This window comes from Amphiura filiformis, chromosome 2, assembly GCF_039555335.1.
Source record: "Amphiura filiformis chromosome 2, Afil_fr2py, whole genome shotgun sequence".
Lineage (NCBI taxonomy): Eukaryota > Metazoa > Echinodermata > Ophiuroidea > Amphilepidida > Amphiuridae > Amphiura > Amphiura filiformis.
Window position 1 is genome coordinate 92,674,626 of NC_092629.1, and position 14,251 is coordinate 92,688,876.

At 37.2% G+C, this 14,251-nt stretch overlaps 2 non-coding genes across 2 annotated transcripts; both read right to left on the bottom strand.

The window, feature by feature from the left end:
* Nucleotides 1-11,803: 11,803 nt before the first annotated feature.
* Nucleotides 11,804-11,886, bottom strand: Trnal-uaa (transfer RNA leucine (anticodon UAA)). The gene has a single exon. It is a non-coding gene; the product is annotated as a tRNA-Leu (tRNA).
* Nucleotides 11,887-13,154: 1,268 nt separating this feature from the next.
* Trnal-uaa (transfer RNA leucine (anticodon UAA)) lies at nt 13,155-13,237 on the bottom strand. The gene has a single exon. It is a non-coding gene; the product is annotated as a tRNA-Leu (tRNA).
* Nucleotides 13,238-14,251: the final 1,014 nt, after the last annotated feature.

The window sequence follows — 14,251 nt, forward strand, 5'->3', positions numbered from 1 at the left end:
TGTCGGTCTTCAAATTAAAAGGTAATTAGGAATGAGATGAAATACGAAGGAGAAATGTAAATATATTCGATTGAGAGTTCTCCGAATTTGAATAATATTCTAATTACATTGAGGTTTGTTGAGTTACATAGTAGTACGACTATTGTATACGGGTGTGAGAGTGTGCGTGAGTATATCACTTTAGGTTCAGTTTCTATCTCGGCACTCAGCAACACATTCTATTCTGTTGCGCAGTTGTATTTTTTTTTAAATTCTTTTTTGTATAATGTGTTCACTCTAATGTGTCTTCAGAAGCATTAACAAAATCGATACAATTGGTACCACTTTCAGTCTTAGGTGGTAATATCCTTCAGTCTTAGGTCGAGTAATTTTAATTATAGCAGGACGGGAGGAATTAACACCAGGTTGGCATGGGATAGCTAGACAGGGGCCAAGTACTATGCCCTCAGATTTTCTTGTTCATCAAAGTATAAATAAAAAATGAAATATTGGGTTCAAGTTTTTATGAGGTTGCGCAGCCGGCTGGTTATCGCGTTAATTTCTGTTAAAGGCTGCCTTTTGTGTTAGACATGGTATCCTAGTTATGTATTCGAAAAAGAAAAAAAAATCATAAATGTGCAGAGCATGGCACTGTGTTTGCTTGGCGTTGGCAACGAAAAATAACGGGTTTTGCAATTAACTCCTTCAACATGTTCAAATCGGGTTAATGGTCCACTGTGGTGAAGAGGCCTCAACCGTAAAATTCAGAGGCTCTTCAAATAATCATAAGTGTGGATCTTGCGGTATTTACTAGCAAAGGAAATGAGGGGATCAGAAATAGCTTATTCCATGGTACAGGGTACGGATGTTAACAAGTAGTCCTTGTGGCAGTTTTTGGATCATTTTTCTAAAATATATCCGGAGGTATCTACCTACTGGGTATTTGGCATGGGTATATTTACCGATGTCCACTATGTAATCTGAATATGAATATAATAGGAAAATGAGAAAGGTATCAGCCATTTAATTTCTTTTGACGCGCTAGATGACTGCCTAGCGAATTCATGTAAGTCCGCGGCATTTTATATTCTCTCCATTGGTATTATGGAGCTTTTTATTTCCTCCTCCGAGGAGATGATCGTGTAGAGGATTGCCTAGCGAAATATTTGTCCATTGGTATATGGAGCTTTTCCTCCTCGATAAGGAGTTGATCGCTAGATGAGTGCCTAGCAAAATAGTTCCCAGTGTGTTAAGGGGAACTCTTGGGTTATAGGCGCAACAAGCTTCCCAGTAATTGTTGGGAGGCTCGGTCGGGTATTTACTCCGTTCGAAAAAGTTGTCCAGAAATCATTATTATTTGGCTGATTCCAGGGAATTTTCTAAAACATTGCTTGAATAAATTATGCGTTCTTTCTGAATGGCTGACCAGAGGCCCAAATTTTGGTGTAAGTGTTTTCGTCATTTCAGTGTCTGGGGATAATGTATCCTTCATAAAAAAATTCGCGTTTTCACACCCAAACGACTTAAGCTAATCGTAGATCCATACTTTGCGCATTTGAATAAGAGGAATGTCCTTTTGATATCAAACAAGTTTTTTGAAAGTCACGATATAAATAATACAAATTTCATGACAAATTAAAAATCAATATTTTTGATATTTTACAGTCCTCGAAGTAAACTTTTTAAATATTATAAATATATAAATATTATGCTCTGTACTTAAAGTGTATGTAGCTGGGATGAAAAGCCGCCCGTCGTATAAAAATTTTTTTTTGACCTTTCATATTGAATAAAGATGTGCATTCCCCCTCCCCCAAGACCTTAATTTTTTTTCGGTGTTTCTGCATTTGTTATATCGCGAATTTCAAAAAATCTAAAATTATTTGACATCAGAATGACATTCTTTGTATTTTAAATGCAATTCGATATGTCTGATGTTTTAGAAAAGGTCTCCACTGAGGGAGTATGCATGGGTGGATAAAGTAACATCATTTTGAATACTCCAGTTGCAGAAGATATGTAGGCCTAACTAAAGCTATAGGAGGAGTAGGCCCATATGGGTTTCAAAATATGGATTAAAGATAATTAACCCTACATACCTAAGTCAAAAATTTTCAGGGATAAGTTGAAGATGGGGACGGCAAAGAGTAAAAAGGGTCATTAAAATGAATAAAAATGGGACGAAACAAATCGGAAGAAAATGTGGAAAATGGGGACGAAAATGTGACCGACTCTTAGTCTTAATATACCGCTACTTAAATCTTCCACAAGGATGATAGATTTCAAGTGGAATGGCCCAACCGATGAACTCACCTTTAATCAGAAAACATTTTCTATGCGCTCTTTCCCCTGCTGCTGTTTTTGGCCACCAATGACCACGGTATTTCGATGGCATACAGAAATGGGTTTGTGTCATATTTTTCCACGATTCATAAGGTGATAGGGTAGTACCCGTAATGTTGCCAACATCTAGTGTGAACAAACAAACAAACGAACACGTTGAACAAGGTAGTTAGCCAGTTGTTGAGTGGTGTATCCACCTTACAAAAATGTTCACTTTTCAGGGCTAAAATGTTAAAATGCACCCAAGAAGATCCAAATAACTCCAAATTATAAAGGGTCGGCCTTTTAATGTAAACTGTTCCAATTAGCTCGAAACAAGTCTTATTCTAAGCGCCCTACCAACCCAGATTCAATGCGTTTTGGAGATGTTTTTTTAGTTGAACAGCAACCAGCAGAGCAACACTTAATAAACACTTGAACACGTTATACTTTGATCAGCTCGTAATCGGTGGGCCTTATAACATCGCGGATTGATACCAATATATTTTATATCGAGAATTGTCTTGTGATGTCTCGCTAGAAGCATCATGAATTATTTATTAAGTCCTATACTTTATCTACTTTCTTAACACATAAAATATAGACGCGGGTAAGTCAGCTTAAACACTCTTAACAAGGTCCTATTTTTCGGCGTAGTGGTAAAAGCCTAACAATTCCCGCCGATTACGAGCTGATCACACTATAATTGCTTATACAATGAAGGTATAGGGAGTGTTACTTTATTAACACCAAACGCGTGAAAATATGAAGAAATTCATGTCATTATTAACACAAGATAGTGTTAAAAGCATGCTTTTAACACGTTCGTATGTTAATAACTAACATTAACATTTTCATATATCAACGGTTGCAAACGTTTTTAAAACGTTTTGTATGAAAACACACTACAAAAATATTTTTAAAATGTTTTCAAAATTGTGAAATATTTGTTGCAAACATTTTTTGCCAAATATTTTGTCAAACTTAAATAACATTTTGTTAGAATATTAATTTTGCAGTAAGTTATCAAAAAATTGTTTTTGAATGTTATGAACACGTTCTATACCCTTTATATAACCCGACATTTAAACGTTTTCTGACAACCTTTTCTAACCTTTTGCGAATGATGTCGAAAACATTTTGTGTTTGCTGGGTATGTACAAAAATTCCGTTTAGCACAAATATCGTCAAATTTGAATCACGTTCTGATTAACCAGAACGAAATAACAACACATTGGCCTGTGGAGCAGTGTAATACACATACTCATGCTCGAAACGCAAAATCGGAATCAACTGAAATTTTGGGAATAACTTTTTTCATGCATATCTACCGAAAAATGTCATAAAAGGAGGATGCTAGCATCACAAAATATTCATGTAAAAGACAAAAATCTGCCTGACTTACCCGGATCCGAAGGATAAGATGTCGGACTCTCACGAAGAGTACCGTTTTGAGGACCACTTTTCGATCCCTGTGGAACACCATTATCACCCTGGTCATCTTCTGATGGTTTACCATAAAACTCTGTTGCATTTACGTTACCTTCGTTACCATCCTCGTGGTTATCAATCGATACACAATACGGTAGAAGATTGATAAACGTTACTAAAATGACCACAAATTTGCACATCGTTGTGTCGCTGAGTTGCAGCAATTTAATGTTACCTTTTCTTCGGCAAGATGATTTAAATATCCGTTCATATAAAATAACAGTATTATTCAATCCATTCATGTAACCAATGCTACATGTTAAGGGCTCGGAGAGCAACGTTTGCACAGTATGGGACATAAGAGCACATCAAACATATCAAATTGCATTCTGGATACGAGGAATGTCCTTCTGATATAAAATAATTTTGATTTTTCGAAATTCACGACATAATACAAATTTTAAGGTAAATTATCAAAATTTGATATTTTTTTAAAATTCATTTTGATATTTAACAGTCCTCGAAGTAAACTTAATTAATCTAATGTACTTAAAGTGTATGTAGCTGGGAGGACAAGCTGACGATCGTTTAAAAAATTTGACCTTTCGTGTTGAAGATACACATTTTTCCCCAAAAGACCTAAAATTTGTACGATATCGCGAATGTAAAAAAAAAAATCAAAATTATTTGATATCAGAAGGACATCCCTTGTATTCAGAATGCAATTCGATATGTCTGATGTGCTCTCATGTCACATAAAAATACGGTGCAAATGCTGCTATGCGAGTCATTCAATGTTAATATAGTTAATAATGTCAATATATTACATTGTCCCCAAACTATTTTGCAGGAGCGATATATACAACATTCGAATGACACCATAATTATAATGTGATTGCATCCATCAATTATTAAGTGTTTTGACTTTGTTAAATACTACTTCACGTCACTACACTACTGCAAGTCAAAACACTTAATAACCAAACTTGAATGATTATGCAAAAAAAAAAAACATCAGAAAATGCTGGACTCGTTAAAATGCTGGCAGAAAACTTGTGAATAACAACAATTGGTCCGACCTGAAGCAGCGGGCTAGATGATCACGAACCTTCATTGGTAGACCATCGCCGTGAAAGCATCTGAATCTGAATCAACTTAAGCGACAAGTGAAGAGTTCGATATGTGCGTAGCTCATGATAAAAATTAAGAGTGTTAATTCAACCATGCTGAGTAGGCTATACATAACCGGGTATATCCATCCAAAGCAAATGTAGACGGTTAGATGAAGACGTTGGTTTAAATGAACCTCTCTCGCATCTCGCACGATGTAAGAATTCCGTGCTGGCCATTATGCAACATAAAAAGTTGAAATAGTTTCTCAAAATATCAAGAACTATATATCAAAAACCACTGAATCAATAAAGGGCTAACTCTTTGTACTCGTTTCGATGCATTTTCATTCCGATTCCATATTTTCATGAAAAAGTACAATTCTGACATTTTAAATTTTTAAAGAAAATTTGAAACTTGTCGTCTGCAGTCGACACCCGCGTGGTGAGGGTTAAATAAGTAAACAGTGAGTGTCAATGGAATTGACTCCATATCTAACTGACGTGCCTCAGTGACTCGTCCGTCGTCATGCTGACGTCAGCTCTAAGATGCATAGGCATTTGAAAAACTGTACCTGATATTAGGAAAAGGTGTGTGTATAGATGTGGGCATTGATAAACTATCTGATATCAGTAGATATGGACATTGATAAATACCTAAAATCAGCAGTAGATGTGGGCATTGATAAACTACCTGATATCATCAGTACATGCATATGGGCATTGATAAACTGCTTACTATCAGAAGTAGTGAGTGTTGATAAACTGCCTGATATCAGCAGTAGATGTGAGCATTGATAAACTACCGGATATCAGCAGTAGATGTGGGCATGGATAAATTACCTGATATCAGCAGTAGATGTGAGTATTGATGAACTACCTGATATCAGTAGTAGATGTGAGCATTGATAAACTACCTGATATCAGCCTTAGATGTGAGCATTGATATACCAAAAGTAGATGTGAGTGTTGATAAACTACCTGATACCAGCAGTAGATGTGGGCATTGATAAACTACCTGATATCAGCAGTAGATGTGAGCATTGATAAACTACCTGATATCAGCAGTAGATGTGAGCATTGATAAACTGCCTGCTATCAGCAGTAGATGTGAGCATTGATAAACTACCTGATATCAGCAGTAGATGTGAGCATTGATATACCAAAAGTAGATGTGAGTGTTGATAAACTACCTGATATCAGCAGTAGATGCGAGCTGATGTGGGCATTGATAAACTACCTGATACCAGCAGTAGATGTGGGCATTGATAAACTACCTGATATCAGCAGTAGATATGGGCATTGATAAACTACCTGATATCAGCAGTAGATGCGAGACGTGGGCATTGATAATCTGCCTGCTATCAGCAGTAGATATGGGCATTGATGAACTACCTGATATCAGTAGTAGATGTGAGCATTGATAAACTACCTGATATCAGCATTAGATGTGAGCATTGATATACCAAAAGTAGATGTGAGTGTTGATAAACTACCTGATATCAGCAGTAGATGCGAGCTGATGTGGGCATTGATAAACTACCTGATACCAGCAGTAGATGTGGGCATTGATAAACTACCTGATATCAGCAGTAGATATGGGCATTGATAAACTACCTGATATCAGCAGTAGATGTGGGTATTGATAAACTGCCTGATATCAGCAGTAGACGTGGGCATTGATAATCTGCCTGCTATCAGCAGTAGATATGGGCATTGATAAACTACCTGATATCAGCAGTAGATATGGGCATTGATGAACTACCTGATATCAGCAGTAGATGTGGGTATTGATAAACTACCTGATATCAACAGTAGATGTGGGTATTGATAAACTACCTGATATCAGCAGTAGATGTGGGTATTGGTAAACTACCTGATATCAGCAGTAGATGTGAGTATTGATAAACTACCTGATATCAGCAGTAGATGTGAGCATTGATAAACAAACTGATATCAGTAGTAGATGTGGACATTGGTAAACTACCTGATATCAGCAGTAGATGTGGGCATTGATAAACTATCTGATATCAGCAGTAGATGTTAGCATTGATAAACTACCTGATATCAGCAGTAGATGTTAGCATTGATAAACTACCTGATATTAGCAGTAGATGTGGGTATTGGTAAACTACCTGATATCAGCAGTAGATGTGAGCATTGATAAACTACCAGATATCAGCAGTAGATGTGAGTATTGATAAACTACCTGATATCAGCAGTAGATGTTAGCATTGATAAACTACCTGATATCAGCAGTAGATGTGGGTATTGATAAACTACCTGATATCAGCAGTAGATGTGAGTATTGATAAACTACCTGATATCAGCCGTAGATGTGGGCATTGATAAACTACCTGATATCAGCAGTAAATATGAGCATTGATAAACAACCTGATATCAGTAGTAGATGTGGGCATGGATAAATTACCTGATATCAGCAGTAGATGTGAGTATTGATGAACTACCTGATATCAGCAGTAGATGTGGGCATGGATAAATTACCTGATATCAGCAGTAGATGTGAGTATTGATGAACTACCTGATATCAGTAGTAGATGTGAGCATTGATAAACTACCTGATATCAGCATTAGATGTGAGCATTGATATACCAAAAGTAGATGTGAGTGTTGATAAACTACCTGATACCAGCAGTAGATGTGGGCATTGATAAACTACCTGATATCAGCAGTAGATGTGAGCATTGATAAACTACCTGATATCAGCAGTAGATGTGAGCATTGATAAACTGCCTGCTATCAGCAGTAGATGTGAGCATTGATAAACTACCTGATATCAGCAGTAGATGCGAGCTGATGTGGGCATTGATAAACTACCTGATACCAGCAGTAGATGTGGGCATTGATAAACTACCTGATATCAGCAGTAGATATGGGCATTGATAAACTACCTGATATCAGCAGTAGATGTGGGTATTGATATACTGCCTGATATTAGCAGTAGACGTGGGCATTGATAATCTGCCTGCTATCAGCAGTAGATATGGGCATTGATAAACCACCTGATACCAGCAGTAGATGTGGGTATTGATAAACTACCTGATATCAGCAGTAGATATGGGCATTGATGAACTATCTGATATCAGCAGTAGATGTGGGTATTAATAAACTACCTGATATCAGCAGTAGATATGGGCATTGATAAACTACCTGATATCAGCAGTAGATGTGGGTATTGATAAACTACCTAATATCAGCAGTAGATATGGGCATTGATAAACTACCTGATATCAGCAGTAGATGTGAGCATTGATAAACTGCCTGCTATCAGCAGTAGATGTGAGCATTGATAAACTACCTGATACCAGCAGTAGATATGGGCATTAATAAACTACCTGATAGCAGCAGTAGATGTGAGCATTGATAAACTGCCTGCTATCAGCAGTAGATGTGAGCATTGATAAACTACCTGATATCAGCAGTAGATGCGAGCTGATGTGGGCATTGATAAACTACCTGATACCAGCAGTAGATGTGGGCATTGATAAACTACCTGATATCAGCAGTAGATATGGGCATTGATAAACTACCTGATATCAGCAGTAGATGTGAGCATTGATAAACTACCTGATATCAGCAGTAGATGTGAGCATTGATAAACTGCCTGCTATCAGCAGTAGATGTGAGCATTGATAAACTACCTGATATCAGCAGTAGATGCGAGCTGATGTGGGCATTGATAAACTACCTGATACCAGCAGTAGATGTGGGCATTGATAAACTACCTGATATCAGCAGTAGATATGGGCATTGATAAACTACCTGATATCAGCAGTAGATGTGGGCATTGATAAACTACCTGATACCAGCAGTAGATGTGGGCATTGATAAACTACCTGATATCAGCAGTAGATATGGGCATTGATAAACTACCTGATATCAGCAGTAGATGTGGGTATTGATAAACTGCCTGATATCAGCAGTAGACGTGGGCATTGATAATCTGCCTGCTATCAGCAGTAGATATGGGCATTGATAAACCACCTGATACCAGCAGTAGATGTGGGTATTGATAAACTACCTGATATCAGCAGTAGATATGGGCATTTATGAACTATCTGATATCAGCAGTAGATGTGGGTATTGATAAACTACCTGATATCAGCAGTAGATATGGGCATTGATAAACTACCTGATATCAGCAGTAGATGTGGGTATTGATAAACTACCTAATATCAGCAGTAGATATGGGCATTGATAAACTACCTGATAGCAGCAGTAGATGTGAGCATTGATAAACTGCCTGCTATCAGCAGTAGATGTGAGCATTGATAAACTACCTGATATCAGCAGTAGATGCGAGCTGATGTGGGCATTGATAAACTACCTGATACCAGCAGTAGATGTGGGCATTGATAAACTACCTGATATCAGCAGTAGATATGGGCATTGATAAACTACCTGATATCAGCAGTAGATGTGGGTATTGATAAACTGCCTGATATCAGCAGTAGACGTGGGCATTGATAATCTGCCTGCTATCAGCAGTAGATATGGGCATTGATAAACTACCTGATATCAGCAGTAGATGTGGGTATTGATAAACTACCTGATATCAGCAGTAGATATGGGCATTGATGAACTACCTGATATCAGCAGTAGATGTGGGTATTGATAAACAACCTGATATCAGTAGTAGATGTGGGCATTGATAAACAACCTGATATCAGTAGTAGATGTAGGCATTGGTAAACTACCTGATATCAGCAGTAGATGTGGGCATTGATAAACAACCTGATATCAGTAGTAGATGTGTGCATTGGTAAACTACCTGTTATCAGCAGTAGATGTGGGTATTGATAAACTACCTGATATCAGCAGTAGATATGGGCATTGATGAACTGCCTGATATCAGCAGTAGATGTGGGTATTGATAAACTACCTGATATCAGCAGTAGATATGGGCATTGATAAACTACCTGATATCAGCAGTAGATGTGGGTATTGATGAACTACCTGATATCAGCAGTAGATATGGGCATTCATAAACTACCTGATATCAGCAGTAGATGTGGGTATTGATAAACTACCTGATATCAGCAGTAGATGTGGGTATTGATAAACTACCTGATATCAGCAGTAGATGTGGGCATTGATAAACTACCTGATATCAGCAGTAGATGTGGGTATTGATAAACTACCTGATATCAGCAGTAGATATGGACATTGATAAACTACCTGATATCAGCAGTAGATGTGGGTATTGATAAACTACCTGATATCAGCAGTAGATATGGGCATTGATGAACTACCTGATATCAGCAGTAGATGTGGGTATTGATAAACTACTTGATATCAGCAGTAGATATGGGCATTGATAAACTACCTGATATCAGCAGTAGATGTGGGTATTGATAAACTACCTGATATCAGCAGTAGATACGGGCATTGATGAACTACCTGATATCAGCAGTAGATGTGGGTATTGATAAACAACCTGATATCAGTAGTAGATGTGGGCATTGATAAACAACCTGATATCAGTAGTAGATGTAGGCATTGGTAAACTACCTGATATCAGCAGTAGATGTGGGCATTGATAAACAACCTGATATCAGTAGTAGATGTGTGCATTGGTAAACTACCGGATATCAGCAGTAGATGTGGGCATTGATAAACTACCGGATATCAGCAGTAGATGTGGGCATTGATAAACAACCTGATATCAGTAGTAAATGTGTGCATTGGTAAACTACCGGATATCAGCAGTAGATGTGGGCATTGATAAACAACCTGATATCAGCAGTAGATGTGGGTATTGATAAACAACCTGATATCAGTAGTAGATGTGGGCATTGATAAACAACCTGATATCAGTAGTAGATGTAGGCATTGGTAAACTACCTGATATCAGCAGTAGATGTGGGCATTGATAAACAACCTGATATCAGTAGTAGATGTGTGCATTGGTAAACTACCGGATATCAGCAGTAGATGTGGGCATTGATAAACTACCGGATATCAGCAGTAGATGTGGGCATTGATAAACAACCTGATATCAGTAGTAGATGTGTGCATTGGTAAACTACCGGATATCAGCAGTAGATGTGGGCATTGATAAACAACTTGATATCAGTAGTAGATGTGTGCATTGATAAACTACCTGATATCACAGTAGATATACGAGCTGATACTAGTAGTCGATGTGAGCATCGATATTTTTTTATAAAGTAATCTGTGTATGGTTTTTGAAGGATTGCCCCCACATTGTGTGACCTAATGCTAGCATATCTTTGGCGGAATTTCGCTTGCATGCAAAAAAGTAGACTTCAACCTATGCGTAATTTGTAAAATGGCAGGGACTTTTCTGATGATTATATAAAATTAAAAAGGAGGATATATTGTATTTTTACGCTGATCTCTGCGTCACGTGACCAAACTATATTAAAATAACCAATCACCGGTATAATGTGTGATTTATCAACATTATAAGCAATTGCAATAGTAACCATAGAAGCAATAACAGTTGAAGAACATTTGTGACGTGGTATATCAAAAGGAGACACCTTTGGGCAGGATCGTAAATGGAGAAATAGAAAAAGCAAACAATCTGCCCCGGGGGTATTTTTTTTTCACAATTTGGGTTTGTTGCAAATTTGTTATGATGATAATATTCAAAATAATAGTTTCAGACCGGAATATAACTAGCATCTTGTATTTTTTGAGACATTTTTATTGTCAATAATATTTTTAAATGCCGATATCTCAATATCCAATTTTATAATACCAAAACTTACGAACTCCATATCTTCGCTTAATTAATAGGAATATGCGATTTCAGTGGGGAAAACGGCGTTGTGGAGCAAAATATCTCTATATTTAAGATATGCAAACACTTAAAATTGATAAGTTGCCTAAGAGTGTCTATTTTTTGATATACATGTACCACGTCACATTTAACACGAGTTTACATTAAATGAAGAAGAAAAAGAAAAGAAACCTAGTACGGATGGGGTTCGAACCCATGCGGACATATGTCCATTGGAACTTAAGTCCAACGCCTTAACCACTCGGCCACCGTACTCCAGATAATTTATAAGACAGGGAATACGAGTATTTAAAAGTAGGTATTACATAGCAATCTTTAGCCTCATTTGTTGGCCTATATCACGGAGTTTAAAAAAGTCCATGTCAAAGAATATTTCCTTTTGTTTACTAAACTAAAAACAACCAGTATTGGAGGAATATTGCAGGGCGAGAAGGCAGGGGGGGGGGCAATTTTACCGTAACGTTTTCACAAATCTGGCAATAATTCGACATTAAAGTTATTTAAATGTTTTGTAACTTCCTTTTTTAACAAACACTGTTGGTTCATAGATGTGAGCATTGATGAACTGCCTGATATCAGTAGTAGATGCGAGCATCGATGGACTATATCAGCAGTAGATGTGGGCATTGATAAACTACCTGATATCAGCATTAGATGTGAGCGTTGATAAACAACCTGATATTAGCATTAGCTGTGAGCATTGATAAACTACCTGATATCAGCAGTAGATGTGAGCATTGATAAACTATCTGATATCAGCAGTAAATATGAGCATTGATAAACTGCCTGATATTAGCATTAGCTGTGAGCATTGATGAACTACCTGATATCAGCACCCGTATCCATGTCTGGTATATAAAGGATTTTTACCACATTGATGGACCTAATGCTAGCATTTTGGGGGGGGGGGGGTCCATCAATACGAAATGTTAAAATTTTCAATTGATCGTCGGCTTTTCATCCCAGCTAGATACACTTTACGTATATCATTAGATTTATAAAGTTTACTCCGAGGACTTTTAAAAATAAAAATAAATCAATTTGCCATAAAATTTGTATTATATCGCCGCGAATTTCAAAATATCAAAATTATTTGATATCAGAAGGATATCCTTTGTATTCAGAATACAATTCGATATGTCTGACGTGCTCTCATGTCCCACAAAAATACTGCTCTAAACGCTCATACCAGAGCCCTTAAGGTTAGCAACTATTTTAAACTATTGCGAATTGGTAGTTCACATCATCTTGCGAATGGTAGTGAGCTTTGGCAAAAATTGCATTTATCATTTCATAGCAAGTGTGTAGAAGAAGTCAAATATCACAGATATATACTTTTGTAGGTCCTGTGGTTCTTGAGTTATGTTGCAAAGAGGGCTGAAACAACAACACTTTTGTAAAACGTACATAACTCATTAACAACAATAAATCAAGCAAGTTTTCGATATGATTTGTAGAATGAACATTAATTTTGCAAAATATTGTTATTTTTCAATAATAATTGATTTAGATTAAAAAAAAACTAGTACGGATGGGGTTCGAACCCATGCGGACATACGTCCATTGGAACTTAAGTCCAACGCCTTAACCACTCGGCCACCGTACTTGAGGTGCCTGTAAAACACATAGAATGAAAAGTAATAGGCCTACAATATTTGAAAGCAACCTTTAATCTCAATCACGTGAATCACTCACTTCCCTGCTGTGAACAATCAGTAGCACAGAACTTTTCCAGAAGGGGGGGGGGATGCAACTTTCAAGGTGGATGGGCAAACCAATACGAGAATGGTCAAAACTTAGCTAAGAGCACAAAAAGAATACAAATCTTGCATCATAGTGACCAGCATCCCGTGGGCTTCACACACTACTCATCACGAGATGCCACTTTAAGGGATGGGTTTATATGTGTGTAAATGGAGGAGAAATGGGAGGATTTTGGCATGTTTGCTGTGATTGTTTGCCTAGCAATATTGATCACAAGTACACAATTGATGGTGCATATCAAGGACCAAACTCTATAGTTTTATATTTGAGCACGATCACTTCTGTAAGGTCATGGGAAATTATGTAAATCGGCTTTTATATTTGATGTTGCATATCGGCTCACGCACTTTTTTTTTGTACCCAGTATTTCACAAAGTCCCTGTACTCTGATGACCCTATGACCTTTTGCTGGTATGTTGAGCACTTTAAACAATTAATTATAGTACTTACCTCCTATTTTAGGAACATGCATATGCCTTAATGTATGTCGACCATGTCAACAACCCAGTGTAGTTTTACATGGTTGGAAAAGTCTATTTCCTTTCGCTATTTTGCCAATCATAATTCATAAATTGTCCAACTTTTTGACAAAAAGAGTTTTGCAACTATTCCGCCAGCAAGGAAACACAAATTTATGTGTATCCAGTGCGTCCTTTACGTTTAAATAGTTCAGTTTATTGTCAAGTTGTGCCTCTATACGCCATATTTACGGAATTGATGATACGAGCTGATACGGAATTTTTGAACCCAAATTTCTTGAAATATACATTACCTTTTTAACTTCTCGCCACGAAATTGGATTCATAAGAAGGTCAAATACAAGCCTTCCATTATGGCTGGTATCATCATCTCGATT